General features: G+C 43.7%; 1 long non-coding RNA gene across 4 annotated transcripts in view; it reads left to right on the top strand.

Annotated features, from left to right (window-relative positions):
• Window positions 1-2,468: 2,468 nt before the first annotated feature.
• Window positions 2,469-8,842, top strand: part of LOC123492570 — an 8,621-nt gene continuing 2,247 nt past the window's right edge. For all 4 annotated transcript variants that reach the window (XR_006661780.1, XR_006661779.1, XR_006661778.1 and 1 more), the window contains exons 1-2: window positions 2,469-3,532; window positions 8,384-8,406. This is a non-coding gene — a long non-coding RNA (uncharacterized LOC123492570). The remainder of the gene's footprint in view (window positions 3,533-8,383; window positions 8,407-8,842) is intronic.

Raw genomic sequence — 8,842 nt, 5'->3', positions numbered from 1 at the left:
TTACATATTGCAGCTTTAATATAAAGTATTATGAGTTTAAAGTATAACAACAACTACCATCATCACCATCATCTTTACTATCATCAACATCATAATCATCATCATCACCATCATCATCACTACCATCACCATCACCATCACTACCATCACCATCACCATCACCATCACCATCACTACCATCACCACACCATCACCATCACCATCATCATCACCATCACCATCACTACAATCACCATCATCACCACACCATCACCATCACCATCACCATCACTACCATCACCATCATCATCACCATCACCATCACTACAATCACCATCATCACCACACCATCACCATCACCATCACCATCACCATCACTACCATCACCATCATCACCACACCATCACCATCACTACCATCATCATCACCATCATCATCACTACCATCACCATCATCATCACCACCATCACTACCATCACCATCACCATCATCATCATCTCATCTCCATCACCATCATCACCACACCATCATCATCACCATCACCATCACCATCACTACCATCACCATCACCATCACCATCACTACCATCACCACACCATCACCATCACCATCACCATCACTACAATCACCATCATCATCACCATCACCATCACTACAATCACCATCATCACCACACCATCACCATCACCATCACCATCACTACCATCACCATCATCATCACCATCACCATCACTACAATCACCATCATCACCACACCATCACCATCACCATCACCATCACCATCACTACCATCACCATCATCACCACACCATCACCATCACTACCATCATCATCACCATCATCATCACTACCATCACCATCATCATCACCACCATCACTACCATCACCATCACCATCATCATCATCTCATCTCCATCACCATCATCACCACACCATCATCATCACCATCACCATCACCATCACTACCATCACCATCACCATCACCATCACTACCATCACCACACCATCACCATCACCATCACCATCACCATCACTACAATCGCCCAAAAAGTTACATATTGCAGCTTTAATATAAAGTATTATGAGTTTAAAGTATAACAACAACTACCATCATCACCATCATCTTTACTATCATCAACATCATAATCATCATCATCACCATCATCATCACTACCATCACCATCACCATCACTACCATCACCATCACCATCACCATCACCATCACTACCATCACCACACCATCACCATCACCATCATCATCACCATCACCATCACTACAATCACCATCATCACCACACCATCACCATCACCATCACCATCACTACCATCACCATCATCATCACCATCACCATCACTACAATCACCATCATCACCACACCATCACCATCACCATCACCATCACCATCACTACCATCACCATCATCACCACACCATCACCATCACTACCATCATCATCACCATCATCATCACTACCATCACCATCACCACCATCACTACCATCACCATCACCATCATCATCATCTCATCTCCATCACCATCATCACCACACCATCATCATCACCATCACCATCACCATCACTACCATCACCATCACCATCACCATCACTACCATCACCACACCATCACCATCACCATCACCATCACTACAATCACCATCATCACCACACCATCACCATCACCATCACCATCACTACCATCACCATCATCACCACACCATCACCATCACCATCACTACCATCATCATCACCATCATCATCACTACCATCACCATCATCATCATCTTATCACCATCACCATCACCATCACTACCATCACCATCACCATCACATCATCTCATCACCATCATCATCATCTCCATCACCATCATCACCACACCATCATCATCACCATCACCATCACCATCACTACCATCACCATCATCTCATCACCATCACCATCACCATCATCATCACTACCATCACCATCATCATCATCTCATCACCATCACCATCATCATCTCTTCTCATCTCATCATCTCATCACCATCACCATCACCATCATCATCTCATCACCATCACCATCATCATCATCTCATCACCATCATTATCATCATAAATGGTGGTTTCTTCACTGTCTGGCGGTGGCACTGCGGAGGCCTGTTGGAGGCTTCACCACTTTGGCCAATCAGAACATAAAGAAAAACATATATCAAAATTCACTGTGTCTGCCTTGATGTTCATAAAACTCCACGACCTGCTGTTGTGCAGTGGAACCCAGAACGATATGTGAGCACTTGGTTACAGCGACACCGTTCTGCCAAGGACACCCAAACCAGAGTGGCCACCGCAAGGCTCAAGGAGCCTGACCCTCCCTGGAAGATGCTGTAGCTTGGGATATTTAGCCAATATTGGCTATTGGTTGAGACACAGGGCCCATTCTAGCTTGGTATGTCAGGGTGGGCAACTGGAAATGTGAATTGGGCCAAGGTGGAGGAAAAAATGCATTTAGGTTATAGTTTATTGAGATGCATGGATACACCACACCAAAAGCTTGATTTTATGACTGTTTCAAAATGAATTTCCTGCAATTCTGCGTAGTAATGATTTATATTCACTACTTGGTCAATTGATTTGATAGCATGTTTAATCTATGCAATTAAATCTATGAATTGATAGTTCACCTCTCTGTTTCTATTCATCTGTAATAGGGTATATTGTAACCATGTGTTCAAGACAATCAAATCAAAGTTTATTTAGCACTGTCCTTTTAGAATCACGGAGGGTTGTCCAATTGTTTAATACTTTACTAAACCCTCATCAAGATCTGTTGCCTAATAGTCTAATAATAGTCATATTAATCACTTATTATTATTATTATTACAAATAGAAGATTATCACTTCTCACAATGGTGTGGGTTTAGTAAAGTTAGATCAAAGATGGATCAATGTCTATCAAGATCATATAATGACTCATTAGTATTTTACAAAAAGATACTTTTACTAGAAGAGACAGCAGTGATAATGAAAGCTAGACACCAGAAGAGACGGCAGTGATAATGAAAGCTAGACAGCAGAAGAGACAGCAGTGATAATGAAAGGTAGACACCAGAAGAGACAGCAGTGATAATGAAAGGTAGACAGCAGTGATAATGAAAGCTAGACACTAGAAGACACAGCAGTGATAATGAAAGGTAGACAGCAGTGATAATGAAAGCTAGACAGCAGAAGAGACAGCAGTGATAATGAAAGGTAGAAACCAGAAGAGACAGCAATGATAATGAAAGCTAGACACCAGAAGAGACAGCAGTGATAATGAAAGCTAGACACCAGAAGAGACAGCAGTGATAATGAAAGCTAGACATCAGTGATAATGAAAGCTAGACAGCAGAAGAGACAGCAGTGATAATGAAAGGTAGACAGCAGAGATAATGAAAGCTAGACCCCAGAAGAGACAGCAGTGATAATGAAAGGTAGACAGCAGAAGAGACAGCAGAGATAATGAAAGGTAGACACCAGAAGAGACAGCAGTGATAATGAAAGCTAGATACCAGAAGAGACAGCAGTGATAATGAAAGGTAGACAGCAGTGAAAATGAAAGGTAGACACTAGAAGAGACAGCAGAGATAATGAAAGCTAGACACCAGAAGAGACAGCAGTGATAATGAAAGGTAGACAACAGAAGAGACAGCAGTGATAATGAAAGCTAGACACCAGAAGAGACAGCAGTGATAAAAGACAAAAGATAACATTTGTGGATAATTGGCCCTCTTTCTGGGACTCACCCACAAACAGGATCAAGCCTGACCTGCTGAGGAGTGACGGACTCCATCCTAGCTGGAGGGGTGCTCTCCTCTTATCTACCAACATAGATAGGGCTCTAACTCCTCTAGCCCCACAGTGAAATAGGGTGCAGGCCAGGCAGCAGGCTGTTAGCCAACCTGCCAGCTTAGTGGAGTCTGCCAATAGCATAGTCAGTGTAGTCAGCTCAGCCATACCCATTGAGACTGTGTCTGTGCCTCGACCTAGGTTGGGCAAAACTAAACATGGTGGTGTTCACCCTAGCAATCTTATTAGGATAAAGACCTCCTCCATTCCTGCCATTATTGAAAGAGATCGTGATACCTCACATCTCAAAATAGGGTTACTTAATGTTAGATCCCTCACTTCAAAGGCAGTCATAGTCAATGAACTAATCACTGATCATAATCTTGATGTGATTGGCCTGACTGAAACATGGCTTAAGCCTGATGAATTTGCTGTGTTAAATGAGGCCTCACCTCCTGGTTACACTAGTGACCATATTCCCCGTGCATCCCGCAAAGGCGGAGGTGTTGCTAACATTTACGATAGCAAATTTCAATTTACAAAAAAAAATGACGTTTTCATCTTTCGAGCTTCTAGTCATGAAATCTATGCAGCCTACTCAATCACTTTTTATAGCTACTGTTTACAGGCCTCCTGGGCCATATACAGCGTTCCTCTCTGAGTTTCCTGAATTCCTATCAGACCTTGTAGTCATAGCAGATCATATTCTAATTTTTGGTGATTTTAATATTCACATGGAGAAGTCCACAGACCCACTCCAAAAGTCTTTCGGAGCCATTATCGACTCAGTGGGTTTTGTCCAACATGTCTCTGGACCTACTCACTGCCACAGTCATACTCTGGACCTAGTTTTGTCCCATGGAATAAATGTTGTAGATCTTAATGTTTTTCCACAAAATCCTGGACTATCGGACCACCATTTTATTACGTTTGCAATCGCAACAAATAATCTGCTCAGACCCCAACCAAGGAGCATCAAAAGTCGTGCTATAAATTCTCAGACAACACAAAAATTCATTGATGCCCTTCCAGACTCCTTCTGCCTACCCAAGGACGTCAGAGGACAAAAATCAGTTAACCACTTAACTGAGGAACTCAATTTAACCTTGCGCAATACCCTAGATGCAGTTGCACCCCTAAAAACGAAAAACATTTGTCATAAGAAACTAGCTCCCTGGTATACAGAAAATACCCGAGCTTTGAAGCAAGCTTCCAGGAAATTGGAACGGAAATGGCGCCACACCAAACTGGAAGTCTTCCGACTAGCTTGGAAAGACAGTACCGTGCAGTACCGAAGAGCCCTCACTGCTGCTCGATCATCCTACTTTTCCAAATTAATCGAGGAAAATAAGAACAATCCAAAATTTCTTTTTGATACTGTTGCAAAGCTAACTAAAAAGCAGCATTCCCCAAGAGAGGATGGTTTTCACTTCAGCAGTGATAAATTCATGAACTTCTTTGAGGAAAAGATCATGACCATTAGAAAGCAAATTACGGACTCCTCTTTGAATCTGCGTATTCCTCCAGGGCTTAGCTGTCCTGGATCTGCACAGACCTGCGAGGGCCTGGGATCGGGAGAGACACTTAAGTGTTTTAGTACTATATCTCTTGACACAATGATGAAAATAATCATGGCCTCTAAACCTTCAAGCTGCATACTGGATCCTATTCCTACTAAACTGCTGAAGGAGCTGCTTCCTGTGCTTGGCCCTCCTATGTTGAACATAATAAACAGCTCTCTATCCACCGGATGTGTACCAAACTCACTAAAAGTGGCAGTGATAAAGCCTCTCTTGAAAAAAGCCAAACCTTGACCCGGAAAATATAAAAAACTATCGGCCTATATCGAATCTTCCATTCCTCTCAAAAATTTTAGAAAAAGCTGTTGCGCAGCAACTCACTGCCTTTCTGAAGACAAACAATGTATACGAAATGCTTCAGTCTGGTTTTAGACCCCATCATAGCACTGAGACTGCACTTGTGAAGGTGGTAAATGACCTTTTAATGGCGTCAGACCGAGGCTCTGCATCTGTCCTCGTGCTACTAGACCTTAGTGCTGCCTTTGACACCATCGATCACCACATTCTTTTGGAGAGACTGGAAACCCAAATTGGTCTACACGGACAAGTTCTGGCCTGGTTTAGATCCTACCTGTCGGAAAGATATCAGTTTGTCTCTGTGAATGGTCTGTCCTCCGACAAATCAACTGTACATTTCGGTGTTCCTCAAGGTTCCGTTTTAGGACCACTATTGTTTTCACTATATATTTTACCTCTTGGGGATGTTATTCGAAAACATAATGTTAACTTTCACTGCTATGCGGATGACACACAGCTGTACATTTCAATGAAGCATGGTGAAGCCCCAAAATTGCCCTCGCTAGAAGCCTGTGTTTCAGACATAAGGAAGTGGATGGCTGAAAACTTTTTACTTTTAAACTCGGACAAAACAGAGATGCTTGTTCTAGGTCCCAAGAAACAAAGAGATCTTCTGTTAAATCTGACAATTAATCTTGATGGTTGTAAAGTCGTCTCAAATAAAACTGTGAAGGACCTAGGCGTTACTCTTGACCCTGATCTCTCTTTTGACGAACATATCAAGACTGTTTCAAGGACAGCTTTTTTCCATCTACGTAACATTGCAAAAATCAGAAATTTTCTGTCCAAAAATGATGCAGAAAAATTGATCCATGCATTTGTTACTTCTAGATTGGACTACTGCAATGCTCTATTTTCCGGCTACCCGGATAAAGCACTAAATAAACTTCAGTTAGTGCTAAATACGGCTGCTAGAATCCTGACTAGAACCAAGAAATTTGATCATATTACTCCAGTGCTAGCTTCCCTACACTGGCTTCCTGTTAAGGCAAGGGCTGATTTCAAGGTTTTACTGTTAACCTATAAAGCGTTACATGGGCTTGCTCCTACCTATCTTTCCGAGTTGGTCCTGCCGTACATACCAATACGTACGCTACGGTCACAAGACGCAGGCCTCCTAATTGTCCCTAGAATTTCTAAGCAAACAGCGGGAGGCAGGGCTTTCTCCTATAGATCTCCATTTTTATGGAACAGTCTGCCTACCCATGTGAGAGACGCAGACTCGGTCTCAACCTTTAAGTCTTTACTGAAGACTTATCTCTTCAGTAGGTCATATGATTGAGTGTAGTCTGGCCCAGGAGTGTGAAGGTGAACGGAAAGGCTGGAGCAACGAACAGCCCTTGCTGTCTCTGCCAGGCCGGTTCCCCTCTCCACTGGGGTTCTCTGCCTCTAACCCTGTTGCAGGGGCTGAGTCACTGGCTTGCTGGTGCTCTTTCATGCCGTCCCTGGGAGGGGTGCGTCACTTGAGTGGGTTGAGTTACTGACGTGATCTTCCTGTCTCGGTTGGCGCCCCCCCTTGGTTTGTGCTGTGGTGGAGACCTCTGTGGGCTATACTCGGCCTTGTCTCAGGATTGTAAGTTGGTGGTTGGGGATATCCCTCTAGTGGTGCGGGGGCTGTGCTTTGGCGGAGTGGGTGGGGTTATATCCTTCCTGTTTGGCCCTGTCCGGGGTTTCTTCGGATGGGGCCACAGTGTCTCCGGGACCGCTCCTGTCTCAGCCTCCAGTATTTATGCTGCAGTAGTTTATGTGTCGGGGGGCTGGGGTTAGTTGGTTATACCTGGAGTACTTCTCCTGTCTTATCCAGTGTCCTGTGTGAATTTAAGTATGCTCTCTCTAATTCTCTCGTTCTCTCTTTCTCTCTGAGAACCTGAGCCCTAGGACCATACGTCAGGACTACCGGGCATGATGACACCTTGCTGTCCCCAGTCCGCCTGGCCTTGCTGCTATTCCAGTTTCAACTGTTCTGCCTGCGGCTACGAAACCCCCTACCTGTCCCAGACCTGCTGTTTTCAACTCTAAATGATCGGCTATGAAAAGCCAACTGAGAGACCTGAGCCCTAGGACCATACGTCGGGACTACCGGCCGTGGTGACTCCTTGCTGTCCCCAGTCCGCCTGGCCTTGCTGCTATTCCAGTTTAAACTGTTCTGCCTGCGGTTATGGAACCCCTACCTGTCCCAGACCTGCTGTTTTAAACTCTAATGATCGGCTATGAAAAGCCAACTGAGATTTATTCCTGATTATTATTTGACCATGCTTGTCACTTATGAACATTTTTGAACATCTTGGCATGGTTCTGTTATAATCTCCACCCGGCACAGCCAGAAGAGGACTGGCCACCCCTCATAGCCTGGTTCCTCTCTAGGTTTCTTCCTAGGTTTTGCCTTTCTAGGGAGTTTTTCCTAGCCACCGTGCTTCTACACCTGCATTACTAGCTGTTTGGGGTTTTAGGCTGGGTTTCTGTACAGCACTTCGAGATATTAGCTGATGTAAGAAGGGCTATATAAAATAAAATTGATTGATTGATTGATAATGAAAGGTAGACACCAGAAGAGACAGCAGTGATAATGAAAGGTAGACACCAGAAGAGACAGCAGTGATAATGAAAGCTAGACAGCAGAAGAGACAGTAGTGTTAATGAAAGCTAGACAGCAGAAGAGACAGCAGTGATAATGAAAGGTAGACAGCAGTGATAATGAAAGGTAGACAGCAGTGATAATGAAAGGTAGACAGCAGTGAAAATGAAAGGTAGACAGCAGTGATAATGAAAGCTAGACACCAGAAGAGACAGCAGTAATAATGAAAGGTAGACAGCAGAAGAGACAGCAGAGATAATGAAAGGTAGACACCAGAAGAGACAGCAGTGAGAATGAAAGCTAGACAGCAGAAGAGACAGCAGTGATAATGAAAGGTAGACACCAGAAGAGACAGCAGTGATAATGAAAGGTAGACAGCAGTGATAATGAAAGCTAGACACTAGAAGAGACAGCAGTGATAATGAAAGGTAGACACCAGAAGAGACAGCAGTGATAATGAAAGGTAGACAGCAGTGATAATGAAAGCTAGACACTAGAAGAGACAGCAGTGATAATGAAAGGTAGACACCAGAAGAGACAGCAGTGATAATGAAAGGTAGACAGCAGTGATAATGAAAGCTAGACAGCAGAAGAGACAGCAATGATAA

This window comes from Coregonus clupeaformis, chromosome 15, assembly GCF_020615455.1.
Source record: "Coregonus clupeaformis isolate EN_2021a chromosome 15, ASM2061545v1, whole genome shotgun sequence".
Lineage (NCBI taxonomy): Eukaryota > Metazoa > Chordata > Actinopteri > Salmoniformes > Salmonidae > Coregonus > Coregonus clupeaformis.
The sequence above is the reverse complement of the archived record's forward strand: the minus strand, read 5'-3'. Positions and strand labels throughout refer to the sequence as shown.